General features: G+C 39.6%; 1 protein-coding gene across 1 annotated transcript in view; it reads right to left on the bottom strand.

The window, feature by feature from the left end:
- EPB41L4A (erythrocyte membrane protein band 4.1 like 4A) overlaps positions 1 to 27,179 on the bottom strand; it is a gene marked incomplete at its 5' end in the record, with an annotated part of 139,382 nt that overhangs the window by 84,869 nt on the left and 27,334 nt on the right. The window lies entirely within an intron of this gene.

Genomic DNA, 27,179 nt, shown 5'->3' with positions numbered 1-27,179 from the left:
TCGCCAGGCAGCCAACAACAAACAGACTAGGAAGACTGAGAATAATTACACAGAATGATCCCCCCTCAGAATCAATTAGAGCCTTTGACTATTACAGTCCTAAATTCCACAAGAAAATATGGACATAACTCATAATTAGGTTTTGGTTAACTGCTTCATATTGTATAACCTGCCAGATTGTAGTAAAACCACTGGAGAGAAAAGAAACAGGAGGAGGAAGCTGTGGGATACTTTTTGTGCTATTTCACTTTTTTTTTTATGAACAAATAATTTCAAAATTAAAATGGCAAATAATATTTATTAAAAAGACATTTAATTTAGCTTTGCTGGTGAAGTATCAATCACATAATGACAGTGAAGATGCATCCATGTTTTTTTTCAGCAGGTGCATTTGATCAGGATTTGTACCTAGTCACACAGGCAGGGCCAATACAACAATTCCGGATGGCCGCTCACACTCTAAGCAAGCAACAAGGTAAACATCCCTGGTAGGCTGGGGATTGTGTATCCATGCTATTCACCAGATTTACTATACATTTGCTTAAGCCAGGAGGTGTTCTTGAAAGGTTCTCAGTGTGTAACAGTCTAAAGCCATCATAAAGGTTGTTTACACTAAGCAACCGTAATTACATATTCCCTCAGCCTTTACAGCGAGATTTAATGTTCAGCCACCAAAGAGAAATCAATTTGGGGAAAACCATGATTAAGGTAAGCAGAAATTCACTAAATCTCATTTTAGCATTTTGGATAAAGCAGAGCAATAGAGTGATTTTATCATCAGGTTCCTCAACAAGAATCTGAGCTTTGGTTGCAAGAATGATGCAAGACAAGAACCAGCCCCTCTTAGCTATAGACTCACTCTCAGATGCACTAGAGGCACAAAACAAAACACACCTTTAAAAAATTTTTAAAAAACATGGGTTAAATTATTAGACAGCAGTGATTCAACACTGAAGCAGTAATTGTCCTGCCTCATTTTGTCTGTAAATCAGTTGTTATTCAAAGAAGCAAGAGAGATGTCCCACTAAAACGTGCACAGTTATCTCATCACCCGCACATCATATAAGGCAAATCACTTTCACCACTGGAACTGTTTCCATTATCATTTAAAAGGTACAACAATGTCTTGGGTACCTAGGACTGGACAGGCATCTCTACAAACAGACACAGGAAAAGCTCAAAATAAACAAGCAGCCCTGACTCCAAATGACCCGTGTGGATAAAGGATGGCGACACTTCCAACTGGGTACTGAACATTAAAAGAATATTACAGACAGAAGGAGCTCCACCATCAGCTGCTCAGAGCCACAGGGCTTTGACATGGTTAACCAAAATGGGGCTAGCAAACCCTTGCAGAAGGCATAAGAAGGGCCACCTGCACCTGCACGGCTTACAGGGGACACAGAGTGGTGCCCTCTGAAGGCGTGCTCAGCTTCTGTGATCCTGAAGCTCAAATCTGTTTGCTTTCAATGAGCTTTCCATTCTTTGCCTGCCCAGTAATGTTATTCATAGCATCAGTCAGCTTTATTAACAAACTAAGAGATAGTAATCCAGCGGCAAAGATGGAGCTGTCAATTTTCCATTCGGGCACCTTACAATAATAACATACACTCCTCGGAATAATCAAAGATAATAACATAAGAAAGAAGCTTAATCTTATAGGAGTCTAACTTACATAACTCTGCACCTCTGCACCAGTTTAGGATTCAGCTAGCCTTCTTGAAGTTGTCTTCAGTCAGCTGAGGACTGCAATATGCTCTATGTGAAGAGTCTTTGGGTCAGCTTTCCTCCCATGGAGGCCAAAGCTAACGTGTTATCCCCAAGAAACACACACGTTTCATACCTGGTTTGGCTGAAATTAAAAACTCCCTTCTTTCCTTTCAGAGATAAATGGTAACAATGCGTAAAAAGCTTTTAAACTGCTTTTTACTAGTATTGCTAGGCTGAGAGAAAACATAAATGTGAATTTCTTCTCTTGCCATAGCTCAGTTAACACTTCCATCACTGCAGGTCCTGCAGAAACAGGTGGTCCAGCTGCGGGGAAAGGCTGAGCAAAACCATCCAACTTACAATGGCTGGGGTTTCTCCACCTCTACAGTAGCAAGATACCCAACACTTTGGTTATCCTCAGCCAAAACAGACTGTGTGCAGTAGTCTCTGTAGCCCTCCCTGCCAACCCCTTTCACATCCTTCAGCAGTGCCTGCACGTACACAAGACAGTGCTTTGCAAGGGAACTGCCAGGGTGCCAGGCAGCAGGTAACCCCACACCCCTCTCACCTCACCTTTCTTAACCTCGGATTTTCCCAGCACTGAGAAGCACTCTTCAGGTGCAACACTGACCCTTGCTGAAACCACTGCAACCTCATTTTCTCTTTTAAAGCCACATGATTTCAGGGTTTCACGCAAGAAAATTTCCTCTTCAAGTGGAGTTAAGAAACCAGTTTTGCTGATGAATCCCGAAGTGGCTACTTCTCAGTCCCGAAATACATTTTTACTTCATTCGAAGAAAGTTTTGCAAACTAAGAAAAGCCATCTCATTTCCCCTGATAAAATTACAGCAGAACTCAGCAAACCTGTGAAGTAAAACTATCAAAGATGTTAACAAAAGGTGTTAACAGGATTACATTCACATCGTGCAGCATTGCAAAAATTACATAATCTGCCTTGCATTAAGCTCAGACTTGCTAGAGGCTTGCATTCTTAGGGGTAAACCCAAGTATATTTGAAAATATCATCAGCAATGCTTTCAAGAGAGAACAAAGAATTGTTCAAATGAGTCATAACATCTTGCTTTACATGTTAGCACTGTGGCTTCATAAACCAGAAAGGCAGGTTTCTACTGGCTAAAGAAAATGACAGCCAGAACATTCAGGAGAGATCTGATTTAATTTTTTTTTTTTTTTAATCAAAATGAAATCATTCTTTCAAAATTGATACATGCAGTACTATATTTTAACATACAGTACTGTATATTTAGTCACCAGGAATTCTTATCTTCTGCACTGCTCACTGCCTTTTAGCTCCAGTGAGGTTTTCTCTAGTTTGTTATTTTTTAATTGTCTCTTTTGTGTAGTACACAGCAGTGCAGGGCAAATCAGATCCATGATCGATGTTAACTGAATTTAAAGACAAAGCAAGACATGCAGCAACGTTTGCCTCAGCAGGGTGCTAGTCCGTCTCTTGAAAGAAAAGTGGTGTAGGTAGTGAAGCCTCTTTTATTAAAAACAAAGTAAAAAACACATTGCATCTTTTTGTTCAAACATCCGTCATGAAACCCTTCTGAAAGTAATTAAGTCCACTGACTCTACCTCTTACAACCTCATAAATGCTAAGGGAGATGCATATGAATTCACGAACCTTCACTCAAAAAAAAAGGCTTAAAACTTTGGTTGAACATGACCGTTGCCTTTTGAGATGCCTCCCCCCCACCACAACCATTGTTAGAGTCTACTGGAAAGTCACACCTGATGCTGAATTAGTTATTCTGCTTATATACCGGCAAGAGATAACTGTAGGGAACAAGAGCAGGAGGTTTCTCATGCTGAACAAGGGAGTTTATATTAGGACAAGTATGGAAGAACAAGGAGGATGCTATGGGGCATGACACGTAATTACGCTGAGACATTCAGAAACACCTGTGTAACACCCCCACGTTTCCCTGTCAAGCACAGGGCTGCGTGGGTTATGCTGCTAACAAGCTCTCCAAGCGGGAAACGTGTTTCATCTGCTACCTCTGTGCCAGGCAGCAGCTCGTGCCTGTGCAGTCAGTACACGGGGGGGCTCTGTTCGTGCCAGCCATGGACCGTGGGCGCTGGCACGCTCCCCACCGGCGCACAGAGAAGGGCAGTGAGCGAGTACAGCTCTTGACGTGTGTGTCAGCACCACCCCACGTGCATCAACCAGCTAGACACCATCGGTACGCTGAGACATACTCCAGACAGTAAACTTCATGCAGTATTTTCAGAGACCCAACTGCAGTATTTTGCCCCAAGTAAAGGTTACTAAGGAAAATTGGATGTTATGCACAAAAGCAGCATACAATCATGCAACCGAGGGTGAGCAGAGCTGCCAGTTCATCCCATTCCTGGTAGACATGTAACAGAAAAAGGTATCTCCAAACAGCACTTTCTCACTGCTCCTCTTTGTCCACTTTTGCCCTCTACCTCAAGCTCAGAAAACACCAGACACCATCACAGGTTTCCATCACCTTCCACCTGTAAAAGCAGCAAGGCTCTAAAATCAAAGTTATTGGTGGTCCTTACCAACACAGAGCAAGTCCCCCTTTTCCCCAAGGCAGTCAACCAGCCAGGCCTCAATTTGCATGTTCAGGCAGAGAAAAATCTTTAAATTAACGATGCTAAATATTTACAAATCTTCACCTAGATAAAACAGCTTAACCTTAATTTGCAGAATGCATGTCCAAACAGAGAACAATTTACATTAGCAAATAACTAGTAACATAACAGAAGTAAATACTTTGAGAAACTGGGGATTTAACGCATGCAAATGCAATACCGCAGTCTGCCCTAAGTATACATCACACAAACATACCATCCAAACCATACTAATCCATCCCTCCCTCTCTCCTTGTCTTTCACTGATAGCAGGCATGCCAACCTGTTTTCAGGGTTGTTTTTTTTTCTGAGAACTCCTCACAAATTTACAGACACGTGCACAGACCTCTCCATCTCTGTTCCCAAGAACTTGTCACAGCGCCTGATCTGTCTGTTGGATGTAACCTACGGCACTGACTTTGAAGCGCTGTATGTTAAGATGCCTGTAGGCTCGTTTTGTTTTTATTAATGGTCAATCTAATGCATTCCAGTTAGAAAATGCAATTCTAGAAAAATGACCAAAAGTGCATCTTATTTGACTGGTTTTGCAACTAGTATATCTGTCCTGAATTTATAAAAACCTTTAAAAATCTATTTAGGGGTCAACTCCTTAAGAGAGGGGAAGACTCCTGGGAGCAGGGTCACCAGCTAGTTAAACCTCTCCTCTTGTAGCTACTGGCGAGGGCGCAGTTTGAGGCATTGTCACAGATAAATGTAAACTGACCTACTCAACTCTTTGAGAAAAGATACATAGAAGAAAAAAAGTTTAAAAAAATATTTAACAAAATATTTGGCTTATGGGAAACTACTTCAGCTCAGTGGGCTCCTTTTTGGGGGGCAGATGTAAGTAACTGTATTTACTTGGTATAGTAACGCAATTTGTACATGTACTCACATTATAAGAAATGCTCCAAGCAGGAATCAAAATCCAGTGAAGACAACAAAGATGAATCAGAGCAAGCAAATAAGTAATGGAAAGACAACTAAATTTTGGAAATGTAATTAAATACTCAATAATGTTTTAAAATTGATCTCTCATCAGCCATGAACAATATTTTGTAAAATGACAGCAACTAGTTCTGCATAGGGGGATTCCGGCCATATCACTTTTATTTTAAAATCTGTTCATTAATCTATCCCCTGATATTAACATTACCCAGTTCATTAGCATGAGTCCAGAGAAGGGCCACGAAGATGATCAGAGGGCTGGAGCACCTCTCCTATGAGGACAGGCTGAGAAAGTTGGGTCTGTTCAAACTGGAGAAGAGAAGGCTCCGGGGAGACCTTTTAGCAGCTTTCCAGTGTCTGAAGGGGCCTACAGGAAAGATGGGGAGGGACTCTTTATCAGGGAGTGTAGCGATAGGATGAGGGGTAACGGTTTTAAACTGGAAGAAGGTAGATTCAGATTAGATATGAGGAAGAAATCCTTTACTGTAAGGGTGGTGAGGAACTGGAGCAGGTTGCCCAGAGAAGCTCTAGATGTCCTATCTCTAAAAGTGTTTAAGGCCAGGCTGGATGAGCCTATAAACAAGCTGGTCTAGTGGGAGGTGTCCCTGCCCATGGCTCTTCCAAAAGAGCTCCTCTTAAGAACTGAATACAAATGATCACATCCATCATTCCCATGCACTTTGAACAATTCCTACAACAAAGAAAGAAATCATTATAACAATAATGCAATTCAAAGATACAGCATACAACCACTCATTTGGAATGGTTAAGATGTTGGTTACTGTTATTTTTCAACTTTTCAAAAAATACTCTTCGCACAACGCTGTGTGACGTGGTGTATCTTCTTGGCAGGCAGGGTCTCTGCGCATCCTGATTAGGGAGGCTCCAGAAATAGACAACAAGCACCTGGGCAAGGCAGAAGACAAGTACATGCGCATTCATAATGCATGCACTTCTCGTGCACTCTCACAGATTTGTTTTAAATAATTCCCCATGAATATGGAAGACGCATCCCTTTGGACCCACCAAAGGCTGCCAAGCTGCGAGACGGGAGGCGGTCCTTTTCTCTCAGAAGTGGTGAGCGGCCCCGTGGTCGAGCAGAGCTCTCATGGGCACCTGGTAGAAGATGAGAGCTCACGTCCCAACCCTGGGCTGCCTGGCAGCCGGCAGCACACAAAAGTGTTCTTGCTCCAAACCCCAGGAACACGTGAAGCCCTGCGAGTGTAGAGGCGGTGGGCTTTGGTCGTTTCCACAGAGCAAAGCTCGGTGCCTCCCCAGCCTCTTCATTCTGACTTGCACCATCTCCAGAGGACAGCTCTGCTTCATGGCCAGCCTCAGCTGCCTTCAGAAGCGCCACAGCAGGGTTTTCTCCTGGCATGGAAAAGATGATGTACTTACTTTTGGCACATTCATTCCAAATAAAAGAGGCATGCCATATTTTCTAGTTAATGACATGGTTTCTGCAAAACCTTTTTCCATTCATTGAAGCCTTCCTTGAAATTTTTGTCATATAAAGTTGTTGCAAGATTTAAAACATATTTTTGATGTTGCTTATTTTGTTTCGTATTGAAATAAGCCTGTTCTGAAGCACTTTTAATTTCCATGTTTTCACCTTTCCAGTTGTTTTGCCTTATTTCTTTTGCCCTATTTCCTTTATTTCTTATGTTTCACTGGAGCAATCTTTCTTAGGTTTGTTCTGTCAATGTACATACAAAATACAAATTGCAGAATAAATACAAAGGTACAATCTTTTCATTTTAATCGTCTAGTTCTGCTATGTTCAGTTCTATTCCACCTCTTTGATAGACTTTCTGATTTCTGCCTATGTGTAAAAGGGAGGCACTTAAATACCAGAGCCTTCTAGCATTCCTAACTTTTCCTATGGTCACTGGTCAAAACACTTCTTTTAAATTAGGTGTTGTATGCATTTTATGGAGCACATTAAGCTCATTATGCGCAGCAGTTTTAGAGCAGAACTTACAATTTAAATATGTCACGTGTTTAGATTAACTGCTTTAAGTGCAAGACTGTAGGGGGAGAATGTCAGTAAAGAGCTGAATACTAAAAGGATTTCAGAAAGAGAAAATCTTAAAAATTAAAGAGGAGACACTCATTCTGCCAAAGTGTTTCAGGATTTTACTACTACTTCAGCTGTTAAGTAGGGCAGTAATACAATAATACAGTTACAGTCTTGTTATAAGAAGTTGGCTCAAACTATTGGTAGAATGGTGGGGGTTTTTCATGTTGGATTGTTTGGGGATTTTTTTAGGAGCAAGAAGAATAGGAAGGAGAAAAGATCGGTATACGTCTTGTTAATCCTTTATTTTGCCATTTCTTTCGTTCAGAATGAATAGCTGTACTGTCAGAGCTGAGCATACCTGCAAAAGCTTGTTTGTACAAAACACCACAGGACTGACCAAAGAGCAAACCACCTTCTCACACTCCCTCTCCTCAAGCAAAGCCCAAACTTGGTGTCCTGCTTAGCACTTGCTCTTGGCCCCGGTGACACTGTTAACCCCTTGACCATATTTTCCTTCAGTATGGCTCACAAGTGTAAATGGCTCTTCTTCTGTTTCTTAGGATACTTATTTCTGCTCATCCCTGAATTTTACCTGTATCACCCCATAGTTGTTTTTTTGTTTGTCTATTTGTTTTCCCTCTAGCCTCCACTTTCTTTCTCTAAGTCTTTTCAAAACTCTGGTAAGGAGTCAGAAACTTATGAATGCAATTCCCAAATAAGTTCTCAATTTGTTCTTTAACATTTTTTTCCACTCCCCTTGTTGAAGAGGAAGGGATACAATAGAATAACGCAGAGTTTTAAATCTGTGTCTTCAAATCAATTCACATCTTAGAGCTTGCTACCAAGTTCAGTTCAAAAAATCTTTTTAAAAAATTTCTCATATTTTCCTTCTTCAAAAGCAAAGGTGTTAGCATCAGACTTGGTTTTATTTATCGCTTGGTTCAGTTTACTGAACTGTCTCACTATCATTCAGTCAAGAGACATTACAAGAAGCTAAAGAGAACAAGTTACGAGAAAAACAGTGGAATCCTTCTCTGATGCAAAATTAATGGAAGAGACAAAGAGAGAATTCATTTCTTGGAAGGACAGAGGCTCCTTTTCTTTCTGGCTCTGACGTGGGTGATGCAGGGAAAGAAGAGAGTGGGAAATATAAGAAAAAAAGAGTAGCTTTCTCCATTAAACAAGCCTTTCAGAGCACACATTGGAATGAATGTGCCAAAAGTAAGTACATCATCTTTTCCATGCCAGGAGAAAACCCTGCTGTGGCGCTTCTGAAGGCAGCTGAGGCTGGCCATGAAGCAGAGCTGTCCTCTGGAGATGGTGCAAGTCAGAATGAAGAGGCTGGGGAGGCACCGAGCTTTGCTCTGTGGAAACGACCAAAGCCCACCGCCTCTACACTCGCAGGGCTTCACGTGTTCCTGGGGTTTGGAGCAAGAACACTTTTGTGTGCTGCCGGCTGCCAGGCAGCCCAGGGTTGGGACGTGAGCTCTCATCTTCTACCAGGTGCCCATGAGAGCTCTGCTCGACCACGGGGCCGCTCACCACTTCTGAGAGAAAAGGACCGCCTCCCGTCTCGCAGCTTGGCAGCCTTTGGTGGGTCCAAAGGGATGCGTCTTCCATATTCATGGGGAATTATTTAAAACAAATCTGTGAGAGTGCACGAGAAGTGCATGCATTATGAATGCGCATGTACTTGTCTTCTGCCTTGCCCAGGTGCTTGTTGTCTATTTCTGGAGCCTCCCTAATCAGGATGCACAGAGACCCTGCCTGCCAAGAAAACATCATGGTATTTTCATTTGCTGCTGTCCTACAGGCTAGTCAAGCTATTTCTTTCCACCTGTCAATTGCAAACTGGATATTTTGGTTCTGAATTCAATGGAGTCTACATTGCAACCATTCAACAGCAACTTTTTTTATATATAAACTTGTAGTTCACATATAAGCATGCTTATTTTCAGATTCACCTGTTTGAACATATTTTCATTGAAACACATACTGTCCTTTTACAGTCTATGCAATGATGACTTGCCGCATCCTCCAAAAGCTTGTCCAAAACGTTGTATAATTATTTAAAAGTTTTACTTCCAGTTTGATGGGGTTTAACTTCTTATTTTGACTGACATTAGAAAATTACTTACTCCTGCAATGTTCACAAAAGGCAAAAGGATACATCTTATCCTAAAAAAATATACGTACTTTCTCCATACAGCTTTGATAACTCAATTGCCACAGTGCTTCCCATAGAACCAATTTGATTCTACTGGGAACTTAATTCTCATTAAAATTTCTCAAAATAACCATCTGGAATTTTATTTGAAAAAATTAAAGATTGAAATGTTCAAAAATGCCTTTTTTTTTTTTATAGACTTTCTCCATGTGAGCTACACCGTGAGTCTTTTTGTTCTAAAAGTAGTTTTCTTGATATGCTCGTTAGCAAATCTCCCAAAAACAAAACAAAACAACAACAACAACAAAAAAAAAACACCCAGAACAAAACAAAACAAAAAACCAGTCAACATGTTTTCACCAGGACAGGAATAAATTATCCATTAGCAGGCTGTAATGGCTACTAATGGGGAACTCTATACAGCTGCATTCTCTCCCGCCCCTTCTAGAGTTTCTGGCTGTCCCGAAGAGCTGCTATCCAGTGCCACACACTGCACAGGGTCATATTACCATTTTACTGGTACTGGGCTGCATTCAACTTTAACAACCTTGACTGGAAAAAAAAAAAAAAAAAAAAAAAAAAAAAAAAGCCCCTCCATGGGAAAGGAAGGACTCTAACAGACCCGCAGCAGCAGAGGGGGATGAAAAGGATGCATCTGTCAGCTCTTAGCTGCTCTTCACCCTCTGACTAGTGCTGCATGCCCCCTCACTCCCTTGCTCACAGCAAGGGTGCCTCATTCAGCTGTCAATCAATTCCTGAAATCATTCAGCTGTCAATCAATTCCTGAATCACTGCAGATTTCAGCCCTGCATCTTCAGATAAACCAAAATCTGATCCAGGTTTGTTGTGGGATTTTTTGAAGAATGATACCCCTACACATAAACAAACAAACAAGGCAAGTGTTAAGTCCAAGTAACATCACACAAAATAAAAGTCTAAAGCATTAAAGCAGCCTGCAAACTGCTAGCCCAGCCTCATCCATGTGTGTACTGTGTCAGCGTTACCATCAGTTGTTCCCCCTCCACCCAACTCACGCAGGACTACCGTCGTCTTCTCCTTGGCATCATTCCTCATCCCTGGCTTAAAGTCTGGAGCTCCTTAATTAGACCTACCTACTATGTTGGGGTGGGGGGTGTCCTGTTTCCCCTAACCACTTCCCAGTTCCTTGTCCTTTCCTGCCACCTCTTTCCAGATATCACCCTCCTTGCTCATCCTGCCTTGTCACATACATTACCGCTTCCCTTCGGCCTGTCATCCCCACTGGTTCCCCCATATTCCTTGAACTCCCTGTGCACTGGATCACAGGCCCTTCCTCAACTCCTCTACTTTGACCCTTCTCCAACCTACTTCTTCACTCCCTCCCACCAGTTTGGCTCTTGTCCCCACATGAATCAAGTCGGAAAGTTTCTCCACTGTGTTGCATTGTGGGACAGGTAATGCAGAAACACATCTGACGGCTCCAGATGCAGGAATTTGTTTTCAGTTCTGCTGCCCAAACTCAGGCACCAGAAACACCAGTTACAAAGTTGAAGGGTTGGCAACCGGGACCTGACAGGGACAGTAAGAGAGAGCAGATTTAACTGACAAAGTCTGAGGAAATCTCTCCTGAGAGAGGTACTTCAGCATCACAAATGGGCTTAATATGGGCATATCTTTAACAGAACAGAGAACACCACATCTCTGGCAGGGTGACGATATTGTTAGCAATTACTAAGTCTTTGCTTTAAGAGTTTCTCAGACAAAAGTTGTCTGGGTTTCTTTTTCTTTGACAGACTATTTTTTTCCTTGCTTCACACTAGGAAATAACTAAACTGTTTTGAATGAAACTTTGCGAAATAACATAGCTCATCACAGAGGTCAAAACTTGATGACTGGCAAACCTACAAACAGACCAAGCAACTTCAGTAGTGGTAACAACCCTCTCCTTAGTACCTTCCATTCTGGAAGATACCACAAGCTTTTCAGACTGAATTTATAGCTATTTCCTCAGATACTTTATTAAAAAGTCAGTATTATTCTGAACTAGTTCTTAGGCGTGAAGCTGTAGTTATAACCCAGCTTTCTTCCTCAAAAAGGTAATGCACAAAATATTCTGTGTGGTTTTAAGGGCAACTGTGGAATCTTTTAGCCAGTTTTTTTTTTTCTTCCCCTGTGACCTCCATTCCTTTCCCCTTTCAGTAATTAAACATTTCAAGTAGTAACTTGATGTTAATCCCAGTGATTCAGACAAGGACACTACTTTATCACTGTGTAGTCTTCATTTGTTCCCTAAAATGGTTAGTATATTTTGAAGTGCCTTTACATGCTACGGGAAAACTGTTTACAAAAGAACACAATTCTGCATGTTCATGTACAAGGAACGGTAGGTCACTGTTCAACCAGTCAACATTCAGTAGCCACTTGACCATCAATACTAAATCTTTGTTGAAAGTTTATAGCATTTAACATTATAGACAGCCTTCTGAAAAATCTTTTTATTGACCTGTAAAAGTTTGAGATATACCACAGTTTTGATTATGCCTAGAGAATAAGATTTCATACACACTGCGTATCTTTAAAGATGATGCATAACGATTTTTCTGAAACTGTATATCATGATTAACTTGTAAACTCACCAATAAAAATAAAATTACCATAATCTCTTTATTTTTAATAAATATCTAACATGTCGAGGTTATTGGAGAAAGGTGTTTTTAACATGAGGATACAAACCAAAGAACTGCTATACCTTGGCTTTGAAATCTATTCCCAAAGAAGGTTTTTGTGCTTTGATGTGGAACCTACAAGAAACCGAACATCTTATACATGGTATAATATGGTATGTATGATAGTTATATGAGATATATATTGATATATATGGTGGCTGCCTACCTGTGCTAATGACAGTATTCCACATACTGAAGAAAAAACAATAAAACAAGACTCTTACTTACTCAGCGCTTCTGTAATACATCTCCATGAAGGAGAATATAAAGAGATTATATATATGTGCAATATTGGATTAATTTCTTCAGTCCCAGCCGACAGGCAGATTAGTGATAAGCACAGCATAAAGATCTATACACAAATATGGCACACAGAATTTTGCGGAACTAGACCCTTCTTTCTCTACATTTAGTAGAACACTAACAAATGTGTCTGCTCATAAACAAAAGTGTTCACAGAGATGTGAGCAGTTAACCCCTCAATGCTTATACTCTAAATATTGTGACTGGAATGAAAAATACATTCTTGCAGCATCTTCAGGATCAGACTCAAGAGGTTAATTAAGAAAATGCCTCAGGCATGCTACACTTTGCTAATGGGGATGGCTATCTCTTGTGCTCCGTAAGCCTGCTCACATATCTCATGCAAGAAGGAAAACAGTTTTTAAAAGAGCTTTCTGAATACAGACATGAAACCACAAACATATTTCACATTAGAAAAAAAAAGTCAATTAATACCAGAAGACAAAAAAAGTCTGTTTAGAATCCACTGGTGATGTGAAAATAACCCATTCAGCTTTTACTCTCAGAGGGAATTTTGATAGTTAGAGTGAAAACCTGAGTTTAAGTCAATATGAATTTTATTTCTGACTTCTGAGGCAGAGGATTTTAGATTAATGTTAGAAATAAGATTTCAAGCCTTCAGCCTAAACTCTGCGTAGGGCGAACAATTGCTCACAGTGGAGCTACTGGTGTCATGAGCTTAATCACCTTTGTTCGGACCCAAGCGGTAAACAGCTCCCAGCTCTCTCCCAATAATCTAACAGTAAAAACTGATAATTGTAATCAAAGCAAAATAAACTATGAAACAGAAGACTGACTGTAAATCTTTTCTATGTAAATCACAAGCTTGCAGGTAAGCCACTAGTGTAATGTCAGAAGTCTACATCAGAGTATCTTCAATTCTTTGGCGCTTGTACCCTGCCACAGAGCACTAGATAAACCTCAAATGATTATGCTTTAAAGTGAAGTAATTTAAAGTACTGGGTATGCCTAGCGCACTTCTTTCACTGCAGGCAAATCATAACATGTTCTGCAGACTAGACCGTTAAATTTCAAATAGAAAATCACGACTTTCATTTTTAACTAACTTGAAATGCACTTGGTTATATCCATTTTTTTGAAGTCAAAATGATTCATCTCTGATCTGTGTTGGATACAAGACTTTTGGCAGCATTACTTTTGTTTACATTAAGTATAGCTTACTGTGTGATTTGGACATGATCCTATTCACACTGAAATCCAAAGGCAAAAAAAACCCCTTTTGTTTGAAGATGGGAGGCTCGAATCCTTCAGTTACCATCTGATTGGTTCAGGATAAAATAATACGGTTTACTTAGAGTAAAACTAGCAGCATATTCAGCAGGACTGAATAAAGCAATAGCCTCTAGGTTCCCCCTTGCGTTTTAGTTAAAAGGCACCCTTTCTGTAAGTTTTTAAGGCGTGCCGCTTCACATGGACCTCAACCATGCCTATACTCATCATTTTGGCAATGATATGCCCAGGTAGTGCTTCTAGAAATGCTATTACAAAGTCAGTGACATTCATATTCCAGAGTGAAATACTACTAAGCACCTTTCCTTGTAAAATAAAGATTTTTAATTTTTGCGTAACGTTTTTCTGGTGATATAAACCAATTCTCACAAAACTTCTCTACTGAAAATAACTACATCAGGACTGACATGAGACAACAACCAAAATCAGAACTTTAGAATATATTTCTCTCTCAATGTACACAGTAATAATACATACCTAAAATTATTTCTAAATAACTGTATTTTTTTAAAAATACCAATGCTTTCCAGTCAGGGTGAGATCTGAAAATTCATCCCATGAAGCTCATAAAAGGAAGATAGATCATAAAACTGCAAGCAGACTGTCTTCCCATGGAAAGGTGCAGTTCTACATGAGTCAAAATCTCCCAGGTAGGTTTCAGTAAAGTTTTTCCATCATAAAAGTCTAAACCAAACATTTTATTTCCTAACAGGTGTTAGCCCAGTATCCACTTACAACACAGTAAAGATTCATCCCACCACTATTCCTCCCAGGTTCTGCTCCCAAGCCACCGTGATGTACCACAACGCCTCAGCCACAAAAAAGGACCAAGGCACTCACTTATCTGCCCTGTAAACTCTACCTTACAATTTTCCACAATACAAATACCCACAAAACAAATACCCTCAAGGACAGTCTCGCTCAGCTTGCTAGATGAAACAAATCTAGTCGCCACTCACACAGACACCGAAGGTGCCACACATCCCCTTCCCTGTGATGAAGAGATGATGGATGCCAGCCTACACAGTGCTCCTGCCCCACCGAGCTGCTCTTGGGAGCAAAAATCATCCAGTTTCACTGAAAATAAACCAGGCTAGCAGAGACCTCTCAGTTAAACTGTACAAATCTTAACGGATTTTGACTTACTGTAGCCTGCTGATGTCTCTGTCAGAAACATGCTGGGAATTTCAAGCTATATGTATCTAATCAGTACTAAAATGAACAAGTCCCCCAAACCATACACTGGGGTAGTGATCAATTATCCCAGCCACAGCACAGGCTTCCAAGGCACTTGGTATATCCAGTTATGCAAAAAGCATGAGATTTTAACAGCAAGTTGGCCAACTCCTAGACATAGTTATGCTGTTAAAAAACTAGACTTACATCTAGCTTCAGCCTGAGAGGAATACAACACTATGCCAGTGATGTACATGTCATTCATCCAGTTATGACGAAGGAGTTCATTACCTAATGAACTGGCAGCCTGGACCTGCTACCACGCAACACTCCACAGAAGGCAGTGACTGCTCTCTTTCATGGAGAAGTGGACAACACTTAATGGACTCCCACTCTAGTGGGAGGTGTCCCTGCCCATGGCAGGGGCGTTGGAACTTGATGATCTTCAAGGTCCCTTCCAACCAAAACCATGCTACGATTCTATGAACACTGTTCCGGTATCTTCCCTGTATTCTAATATAAATTGAAGGAGACGGGAAAAAAAAAAAAAAAGGAAAAAAAAAATAACCCACACCTTATTGATAGAAGGATGATCAAAGATTATCCAAGTTACCTAACAAAATATGGAAAATAGAGAAGTTGGGCACTGAAGGCTTGCCTTGTCCTAGGCACACTCAAACATTCCCACAGTTTATCAGAACATCAAAATAGGAATACATAATATTGCTTTTTAGCAAAACTCAGCTATCACCTCGCTGTCTCTCCCTGCCATGAGAGCAAAAACTTCTCCTGGGAACACTGTGAAGAAAGCTGGCACTGACACCATGCTTTGAAGACATTATCAAAGCCTGAAATAAGCTGTTGACATTCCCTCCAGAAAGGGAATTGATGGATTTGAGGATGTCACATTTTGGCACAGAAGCAGCAAAGTATGATAATCAAGTGCAGACAATGGAAAGCAAGTAAAATAGGAGGAAGCATCACCTCTACTTGCACAGCCACAATGAGAACAGTCCATCCAGGCTGCTGTACTCAGAAACCAAGATACACATTTTGCTCAATTTGGAGTTGCTGGTTTTGACAACTTCACATTTTTGAAGCAGAAATAACATTTGACTCTACTGTCTTGCTAAGCAAAGGGAACTCATCTGTTCTCCTGATCAGAATTGCAATAACCCAAACAACACCAGAGCTTTCAGCTTAGGTACGGCGACAATTATCACTCACACCAAGATATTTGATTAACAACACTGTTTTGAGGTGAGAGGGGCAGTTTCTCACCATTATATACATGAGGTAATGCTTTAACGTATGCCCTCTATATCACTCTGCTTTAGTCTGTCATTACAGGACTAAATCTTGGTTTTAAAAAAAAACAACAATTAGCAAGAACAAAAACTCTGCATGTTCTCACAGAAACTAGAGTATACCTCACATTAAAGGGAAGAAGGCAAAAGTATGTTAATATTCAAAGACTGAGATGTTTGCACATTTGTATTGACTATCTTTTGTCCACAGGTATAATTATTAAAGTTCATAGTGTTCTGGTAGGAGAGCCTTCTCTGGACTTCTTCCCTCAATACCCAAGAAAGAATGAAAATTTTCCTATTTTTCACCTCCATGTTTACAAGCATGATCATTCATCCTTTCTGCAATACGAAACAAAATGCTACTCACCAAAATGCTTATTTGTGTATTCACTGTCTCCTTCTTATTTTTTGGCATAAATCCACTTAAGTCAATAGAGCTGAGCTATGTCATAGGAGAATTTAGCCTCTTCTTCCTAGACATCATATTGTCACGCAATACCAAGATCCAACTAGCTAAACTATGTTAATTACCCAAATTGTACAAAGGAAGTCTACACTTCAAATATACACCAGTGAACCTTACATTCATTATGCAACGGCTTCTTTCAGGTTAGGAAAAAAAAAATATATATATATATACTCCTAGTCATGAAACCCAGTTTCAAGTTCATTCCTTAAGGATCATAAATGCATTGCCGCAGATTAACTAAACAATGGCAAAAAAAAAAAAAAAAAAAAAATCACCATCTGTTTAATACTATTAGTGCAAGAAGTCCTTGAAGAGTCAAGACTTTCCAGTGTCTTCAGCTGATACAGGTAAGACCAGATTTCAGTTAGGTCCACAGGGTACCTCACAACACCTGAAAACACCCAACGTTCAAATAACTGTTAAAAGCAGTTGGCTGTACTGTTCCAGGTGACAAATCTAAAGGAAATGTTTGAATAGTTTAGATGCACAGCTGTTGAAAAGTCAAAACCATTGTCAGTATACCAAACAGCAGAATATTGTAGGCTTTATTGTATTCATCTATATAATGTTTGCTCTCAGATCTGTGAGAAACACTAGCTCACGGATGAAAATGTAAAGAGGACAAAGTCTTCGAAGCAAAGATAAAAATTTATTCAAGATCAAAATAAATGAGTCAGCCGAGTCGGATGCATCTCAAAAAGAGCACATTTAGTTACAAAACTTCAAGTATTTAAGCCCTCCCCCAATTCCCCAGGAACTGGAATTGCCCTTTTCTTATTGGTTTGGTACTTGAGGGCGCACATACTTTCACTACAGGTTAGCCCATCACAAACTCGATTCACATTTTTCTCCTTTTAAGGAGTTGTTTTTCTAAGTTACACAGCCCTGCTCGTGTCCTCGACATACAAAATGGCTGAGGCAAAACAATCCCCGAGTTCATCTCTCACAGATCTGTCATGAAGGAGAAAAGGTATATAGCCCCACTGTCAAAATCAAGAAGCGTAACTAGGCTTCAAAATATTTCACCGTTTGACAAGCCCACTGGTGACATAGCCGTTTCGACAGCAGACATTCAGCTCACTGTGTCCTAATGCTGCATACACCGGACAAACAAGATGCTACTCAAAAAAACTGAATTTCACAGAAGCAATTTAACAGATAACATTTACCAAATTAAGCATTAATTTAAGACCTAACGAACTTAGACTGGAAAATGTAAGATTTCTGTTTTATGGAAAAGGCAATTTTGCTGCCAAATTTTTCCGGTAATTTACTTGAGAAACAGATGCCTCATTAAAAATAACAAGCAGAGTAGATTGCCACTAGAAGTATGAAGAGGACAAGTATTTCTCTCCAAATCATCTTCTAGATATTATAATACCTATTTTTGCCTGCCTTCATAAACCAGACCTGAAATAGCTAGGATTGGTTACAGCCAATCCGGCACAGTCACACCTCTACCACTGTGGGAGAGTTCTAGGCTCATTAGGATCAGAAGTTACACATCAAAAGTCTTGAAAATTTATTATCATCATAATCTAGGTAGAGATAAAAGATAGCTTTTTTTTGCATATTACATATGGGCAGGCACGAGAAAATTCATGTCTATCCTTGCTCGGTACTGGCTGCCTGAATTATAACACATTGATCAAACTTCCTCTCCTCTAAAAATGGGTTGTGGATCTGGCCTCTTTACCATACAAAGCTAAGAATAATTTTGAAGAAAAAAAATGATTAAAGCCACACAGGTAAATAGAATGCAAGAAGACACATCTTCGCTTGTTGTAGGCTCTTCTGATACGCTAAGGAATCACCCTTCATTGCTAGGAAGAGATTTTCAAGAATAGAAAACACAGTACATCTCACCAGTCTGAGCTTCAATAAAATATCTGATTTGGTATCCCATGAGATGTTTTTAATTACATTGGATAAAGTATAGTTTAGTAGAGGAACTGTAAAACAGACAGGCTGGCTAAAGAAAAACAACAGCAGATTTTTCATTTTTTAAAGGAACATTACCAAAACAAGTTCCTCTAAGGTTGAAGGTGGAACATATATCACTCAGCATTTTTTTTCATTTCTGCAGTTAATAGAAATGCCAGTCTAAAATTAAGAAGCGGAAAGGAAGAAGATAGACACACCTTACAGAAAGAAAACTACCTGGAGTACAGGATTAATAGCAATGAGTCGAAATTCAACTGGACAAAATTGCAAGGATATGCTCTTGCAGACCAAAGCTGTACACTTCTGTTACAGCTGGAATGTCACTAAGCAGAAATAAACAGGGTACAGAGGATAAAGGCGTATTAATCAAATACGGCACCACTAGCACTTGTCATGAACACCTCAAGTTAGTGCTTACAAGATGGTCCAGTGCAACTACAGTAAAGGTGCAATTCACCACTTTTTTGATATTTGGCTGAAGGGTAAAGTGAGGTAAAGTGATGTAAAGTGTCCTGGTCCCTCAGCCACACAGATTACCACACCAGTGGGAACCCAGCATGCCTTCTGAGTTTTCCGCTCAACTTGGACTTCCTTTTATGCTACACCACTGTTAATGTAAAAGCAAGGAATGTTTGAGTCTTACAATCATAAATTAAACAAAGAATCCAGGTTAGAGACAAAAGAAAATGACAGTAAGTTCACCCAAGTCCTGTACAAAGATAAACTGGGACGAAGTTATGCAGAGGACCACAAAAGTGGCTAGGGGGCTGCAGCACGTGAACATAAAACAAGCACATGGGAGAACTTGTTTGTCTACATTGTAGAGAACTCAAACAAGGATTTAGTTAAAGTAAGAAACAACAGAACCAGACTCTCATCAAAGATGCACAGTAAGAAGAGGAAATGATCACAAGACACAGTAAGAGAAATTTCTTACTGGAGCGTGGGTAACTGCAGGAACAGGTTGCCCACAGGTTATGGAGCCTCTGCCATTACAGACAGTCAAAACTTATCTGAGACGGGTCCTAAGCAATCTGCTAGGAAGGCAGCTAGACTACATGACCTCCAGAGGTTCCTCCCAACTTGAACGATCCTATCACATAACTTAACAGTTATACATTACACAACCTACAGAAGAGAGGAATGTTGCATCACTTTACTTGCATTTGGCTGAAATTAGACTTGAACATGAATTCATGGAAATAGTAGTTTGGGGTAAGGGTGCCCCTATCCCCGGCTTTAAGGGTTGTTGTAAGAAACCTCTTCCTCATACAGAAAATACTAACAGACATGTATATAACTGATATCACTATAAACACTGGGGAAAAAAAACCATTGGAAAGTGGTGTGCAAAACTCCCAGAGTCTGTATAGACGTGCAGTCAACCAGCATTATTATTACTTTTTTATTGAAAAGTTTAAAAACAGTACACTTATTGTTCCAAGACAATAAAATACTGTTTAGCCAAATGCTATTCACTTTAACTTTGAAAACATATTTTGCAGGTATAAATACACAAACTGAAAAATGATTTTATCAAAATGTGATAGCATATAATCAATTCACAGTGCACACAGACATAAAGACTACCCCCTCAAAAATATTTTATGTTCATTTTTATATTGCTTATGTTGATGTAAAAGGAAAGCAGGAGTTCAAAAAAGTTATCCAAAGCTCTTAGCTGTTAACTACAACTCTTAACTACAGTGAAATATTCTAGTGTTAACCAGCTAGTTTGCTTGACTTTAAAAGCAAACACACCAAAAGATAGATTATACATAAAGTCAATCATACCTCTGTTTACCTTTAGCACAATTTCCAGAAATGCTACCTCTGAGGAGTTTCTAAAGAGAATAGTTAGAAAACTCTAGGCCAGCAGTATGTGTCATGAGTTCCTTTAAATAATTATTAACAGAAGTCTCTTAGTTCAAGCAGCCTACTTTCAATAAATTATCCTGGTGCTAACAGGTCCACTTTGAAACAATGGCACAAGCATCTCGGTGACCCACATAGAAGCCATTTCAAAGCACAGTATGATCTGATAGCTTAGCATTAATTATAACATAGATGACTGACTTTGCAATTCTTACATTTACTTTTGTCTTTCATGTTTTTATGCAACCAATTTAGCTATACATACTACTATGAACCATTACTGCTGAAAAGAGAAAACTGTTTGGACAGCTTAAACAGGGCTAGCTATAATCACCTCTATTGTAACAGAACAATGCTTTGATTTTCCTCTGGGAAAGGCAATGCAACACTAAATTTGCTTACACTTACTAACTTGGTGAGGAAAGCAAACCAGTCCCAACAGAAACTGGAAATCAATCTTTCACTCTTCAGTAATTACTGCTCGTGAACTGGCAAAAATTAAAAAAGAGCCATGCAGATATGTCAGAACTTAGCACTGAACTGTGGCTGTTAATGGTGTAATTTCTGCCATCTATGTCACACAGCCAAATTTGCTATGTTTTGGAAACATTCCGCTGATAAAGAAAAACGTCTCTCTTTCTTACACATAACTTCAGTTAAAACACATAGACAGTTTTCTTACTGTAGCTTAATAGCTTAAGCATTTCACAGCCAAACTTGTGGATACACCAATTTTTCTTCCTAAAGCTAACATTATTCTTCATCCCTCATTTATATATGGAAATGAGAAAGACAGTGTCTGAAAAATACTAAGCTGAATACCAAATTTCAAGGAAGAAATAGGTGCTATCTGCCTCCAAAACTCAAGCAGACCATATAGCATCCACACACTTCAAAAGTCATCTCCAAAACAACACTTGCAAGTAATTTAATTATTATTTTTTTAAGCCCAAATTTGTTAAACCTGATTGTTCTAAAGGCAGAACACGTTTCTTAGTTGTAATGGGCAAGGTCCTGACGCAGCTGATAATCTGCTAGGTACCATCACAACTGTGTAAATTTCACATTTAAAAGGAAAGTTTTTTTCAAGTCTGTGTACTCCTTAAAACTTTATATTAATATGGCTTTCAGGGAACATTTCTAATACTTCTTCTTTTACTATTTTATACCGAAACATGTAAGAAAACATTCCGAGAATTTCATGGCCCAAAACATCAAGCTAATCTCCCAGGGTGAAATGCTATTTCATAACTTCTTTCATAACCTCTGCTATATAGGCAGCTAGCTAACTGATGCCTTCATCAGGTTACACCTGTACACTGGTTTAAATAGGTGCAATCAATTAGGATGTAAGACATTTATGTTAATAATGCACAAAGATGATTATCTTACTGGTCCTTCATTTTCTTATCTTCATAAAGCTGTTAGAAGGAAAATAAATTAAGTCAAAATTTCAGCCCAAATTTGTGATACTGCAGCCCCAGGCGCTGTTTTGGAAAGGAATATTGAAATAATTGGACCCCACACAGATATGCCAGCAAATCTTGATTTAAAGCTGTTGCATTAGGCGTTGGTCCAACCCCTCTATAAAACAGGAGAACTGAATCAGGCCTCAATCCACAAATTATGCTGCAGATGAGAAGGTCGTCTGTTAGTTGAAATTGCACCATTTGTGGCAGGTTCCACAAAAGGAACACATTTTAAACATGAGAACTTATTTCCAAATGTTTCAAATGACACAGTTTAAGGATACAGAAAACTGGCATTAACAAGGACTACTAACGTTGTTGGCTCACTCATCCATATGAGTGAGCACACCTAACTATTCAGGTGCTATTGTCTCATTCAAACCTCCCAAATTCTTTGCAATCCAGCCTACAAGGTCTACTGAACAGGCATATCTCAGTGGCATCTCCAGATTCAGGAGGCCTCCATGCCCTCCATCCAGATCATATGATACTGGCAGGCCACGGAGCTACCTTGAGGCTGAGGAACATGCAGCAAACCTGTTGCAAGCTTGAGACAGCCATGGCCAGGCGCCAGTGCCTGCCAGTCACCTCTGGCATGGGAAGTTGTGGAGCTGTTAAGGTGTGGGTTGCCAGCATCCCAGCTGAGGAATTTGTTATAAGCAGGGAAAGAGCAATTCTCATGATTAGCATGTAAATTTGGCAAGTTTGACTTCAGTCAGTGCTTGCATCATCCATCCAGAAGGCCGGGTGAATCAATCCTAGGCCATTTTATGTCTTTGAAATAAAAAGACACAACCGGAGGTTCCAGGACCCAGTTAACATGTATTTCAATTAGAAACTTTCAGCTTCTTTCAGAAAAAGATAAACATTACATAAACTCCAATCCAATTTCATTCCTAATTTGCTTGCCTTTGACCAGCACAACAATACTTTAAACAGAAACAAAATCTTGGCTGTGTATGAAACCAAAGCCACAATACTAGGTCTCACTCGGCTAACTCAGCCTCTATGAGGGCATTTGAAAATACAGTCTCCACTCTGAGATATGATATACATGGTATTAGCTAAAGAAGACACAAAAACAAAATATATTGCTCTGTGGAGCATGAAACAAGTGAGTTTCACAAGTGCATGTATCACAACCTTGTGGAAAGACCTGGAGATGTCTTCATGCCTGCTACTGCCTATCCATACAGTAATAATAAAAGTAGTCTTTTTCACTACAAATTATTAGTAACACTTTGGTAGCAGAACAGATCTCAACATATGCACTTTACTTTTAAGGCCACTGAAAAATTTGATTGTACTAGGAAGAAGCTTCAACAGAATACAATAAAGGGTACACAGCTGAACACGTGACTTCTGTGTTCCCACAAATACTACTGGAAGTAACTGGAAAAAGCCTGACGCACTTCCACAAACAGACTAATGAAGCAGAAAGAGGACACACTCTTTACAGCCCACCATGATACATATGTGCCTGTTAATTTAAATACAGTAAATAAAGTTATAGTGACAAAGTAAGCCTATGTGGGGCACAGAATTAGCAAAGAAAGCAAAAAATCGAAAAGCAAGTCCCCCTCAGTCGACCAGATATGTCAATATTCAAGATGTTAGTAGATATACACAAACACACCTTACAAGGTACTGAATTTTCTCCATACCTTAATTCACCACCCTCTGCTCTTCGGAGCGCCAAAACTTTTATGTTGGTCACTTTCCAAAATAAACTATCAGTAATTCATTATCAGCATTAATTTCTCACATGCTCTTCCAAAATCCACTGACTGGAGCTTGCAGTAAGAAACAATTACAAAGATCTTCCATGAATAATAAATGTTGGCATTTTTTCCTCCTTTCTTCAACTTTTTTTTTTTAAAATTTTCATTAGGGAAAGAGTAGTATTATGATGAACCAATACTAAAAGACGTAAAAGAGTAGTTATTTTACACCAAGTCTGCAATGCCATATAAAACCCTAAAAAATGAAATTATCAAGTGTCAAAAAGCTACTCCTTCTGCAGCCAAAGGTGGTTTGTATTTGAAAATCCATTAAAAGCATTAAAATAAAACTAAAGATCATTAAAACAAGCATAAATAGCTCTTAGAATTATAATTCAATTCTAAAAGATGGCGAAGTATTTTTGAACTACATACAGTGGTAGAATGAAACAAAATGTGTCAACTCAATGCTACACCTGGGGAGGGAGAGCAGTCATCCACCACGACTATTGTAAGCACATGTATGACTTAATTTTTTTTGTACTTCTATTTATCCAATACCGTCATTCATTAACACAAGCAGCATTACTGTAACCCTTTACAATAGCGTATTATTGTCCTAATTCAAGGAAACAAGACTGCTAATACATTTTGTGAAAAATCTTTATTGTTGTGGCGGGTTGCCTTGGCTGGCTGCCAGATGCCCACCCAGCTGTTCTCCCACTCCCCCTCCTCAGCTGGACAGAGGCAGAAAACAAGATTAAAAGATCACGGGTCAAGATAAGGACAGGGAGATGGCTCATCAGTTACTGTCACGGGCAAAACAGACCCAGCTTGGGGAAAAGTGATTTAATTTATTGCCAATCAAAAATAAGAAGTAGCATGGTGAGAAACAAAGGCAAAACTTAAAACACCTTCCCCCACTTCTTCCCAGGCTCAACTTCACTTTATTTCCAACTCCTCTGCCTCCTGCCCTCCCCAGGCAGTGCAGAGGGACAGGGAACAGGGGTTGTAATCTGTCCACAACAGCTCCTCTCTGCCACTTTTTCCCTCCTCCACCCCTGCAGACCCCTGCTAAAAAAACCTTGCCATGTAAACCAAATACAGTTGTGTAAATAAATAACAGAATAAGCCTTTGGGAGCCTGATGATATGGTTCAATAATGATGTGATTCTGGAGGATGGGAGGGGGGAAAGGCTTTGTTTAGAGGTTTCATAACATTTCAGCCCTAGCACCAGAAATTTCTTATGTCACATTTCCTTCCACAACATAATTAACCACAGTTAGGGGGAAAAAAATAAAAATCAGCAATTTCCTTTGTATAAAATAAGTGGGCATTATGATAGGGATCTGTTTTTCCCCTACATGCACTCAAAATTAGGAGCCTGTTATAACTGCAACACTGTACTAGTAAGCTCTAGCATTTGTAAGTAGTTAACCTACCCTAGCCAATGTTAAAAGGTATCACTATAAAAAAAAATACTGTAACTAAATTAAATAAAAATGTGGCAAATTATAAATCCCAAAATGTGGTTTTTAGTAGAGAACTGTCTCACAGTGTGAGGCAGGGTTTTGCAACAGTTTATCCACAACCTGTAAGATAATATAAAACCACCCTAGTAAAATTTGTTGACACCTTAAAAACTACTGAAGTGACAAATAATGAGGCAAGACAGTTATTTACGAAAATAACCTGAGTCACTTGGTAAGACAGGCTCTCCTGAAAGCATACATTCTAACAACTGCAAAGGGAAACACCATCTGTAACAAGAAAATTATGCCAATTTTATGAAGTAAGGTTTGTGCCCCAACAAGCTGCAGCTCTGAATGGGACCTGGGCATCACCATGAATAAGCAAGTGAATGAGAGATCACACTGATGGTATTATCAAGCAGGGCAGGGGAAGAATACAACAGCCCTATGAACAGAAAAGTATCTGGCTAGGAAGGTGGCAACACTTTCATATCATTGGGAAAAAAATAGCTAGTTCTTTGCATCTGTACTTCAATAAATTAAAAATGGTTCAGAATGGGCTTTAAAAAACAAACAAACAGAAAAACAGCTGGAAAGCTTGTCATTTGGGAAGGGGAGGAAGAAACTTGAAATATTCAGTCTATCAGAAAGAGATTAAACAGGCAACTTGGTCAGTGCCTCCCAGTAAAAACAGCTGGAAAGCTTGTCATTTGGGAAGGGGAGGAAGAAACTTGAAATATTCAGTCTATCAGAAAGAGATTAAACAGGCAACTTGGTCAGTGCCTCCCAGTATCAACACAAGGAAGATATCTGACAGATGGCTTTCTAACAGAAAAAAACAGAGTAAGGTCAAATGGCTGAAAGGTATCTACTGATATTTACATTAAAAAAAAAAAAAAAAAAACAGTGACAATAATAAACATGTCAAACAACCTAACAGGTGACAAGGTAATTCTTAATTTGAAACCTTACATTCTCCTCCCTGCCTTTTTAAAAATTGAGCACAAACTACTGGAAAGGCAGTACTGCATATATTTACCAGCAACTAATGAAGACAGAATGGTTCCTGGGTCAAGACTGCTAGCAGGTTGTCACCCTAAAATGAAGGATGTACTTAGTGTAGTTACCGATCGCAGCTCCAACGAAGGACGTGTGGCTGTCTGTCTACAAACACATCAGCAGCACATATATTCCAAAGCCTGGACACTTGATTCACGTGTTCATCTTTCCAGTTTCCTTAGAGCATTGCCAGCTACATTCATCCGCCTAACCAATGCCAGCACCAGTAACAATAAACCCGCTGAATTCTTGTTCTGCTAATGGACATTAGCTACACCGAGCTGCAAAACATTCTTTGTTTGAGGGCATTTCCCAGGGTATGTTTTCTATCAGCGGGTATCATGCTCCACACGTACCAAGATAAATAGCTTTCACCACTAGGTATTATTCTCCTTCACTTATTTCCTCTTGCACACAAGGTGCTCCCCTTATACCCTTGCCCACGTGCCTGCATCATTTCCCACCTCTTCTCCACTGATGGCAGAAGCCAGCAGATCCTCCTGAACCCTCCACTCCTACTCAGTGCTGTGCTGCAACCCGTGCCCACTGCTCCCCTGCTACGCTCATCTTATACATGTTTACGCTATTTGCTCAGGGTATGGGAAGACATGGGTATCAAACTGGAGTAGAATTGGAAAAGGATAGAGGTGTTATGGTTTGAAGAACCCACAACTATTTATTGTCGTTTAGACAATTACTATCACCCAATGACCCCTCCCCACCTGGAAAGGGGAATTGGGAAAAACAAGGAAACTCAGGGGTTGAAATATAAACAGATTTAAGAGAGTAAGACTAAATAATTAACATTAATAATACTATAGAACCCATATTGATCCTGATACCAATATAAAATATACAAGGATTATACTCAGCCAATTGTATCAGTAGGAAATTGTGCACTCCCAGCAGTGGACAGCAAATCATAGAATCATAGCATTGTCTAGGTTGGAAGTC

This window comes from Vanellus vanellus, assembly GCF_965231255.1.
Source record: "Vanellus vanellus genome assembly, chromosome: Z".
NCBI lineage: Eukaryota > Metazoa > Chordata > Aves > Charadriiformes > Charadriidae > Vanellus > Vanellus vanellus.
The sequence above is the reverse complement of the archived record's forward strand: the minus strand, read 5'-3'. Positions and strand labels throughout refer to the sequence as shown.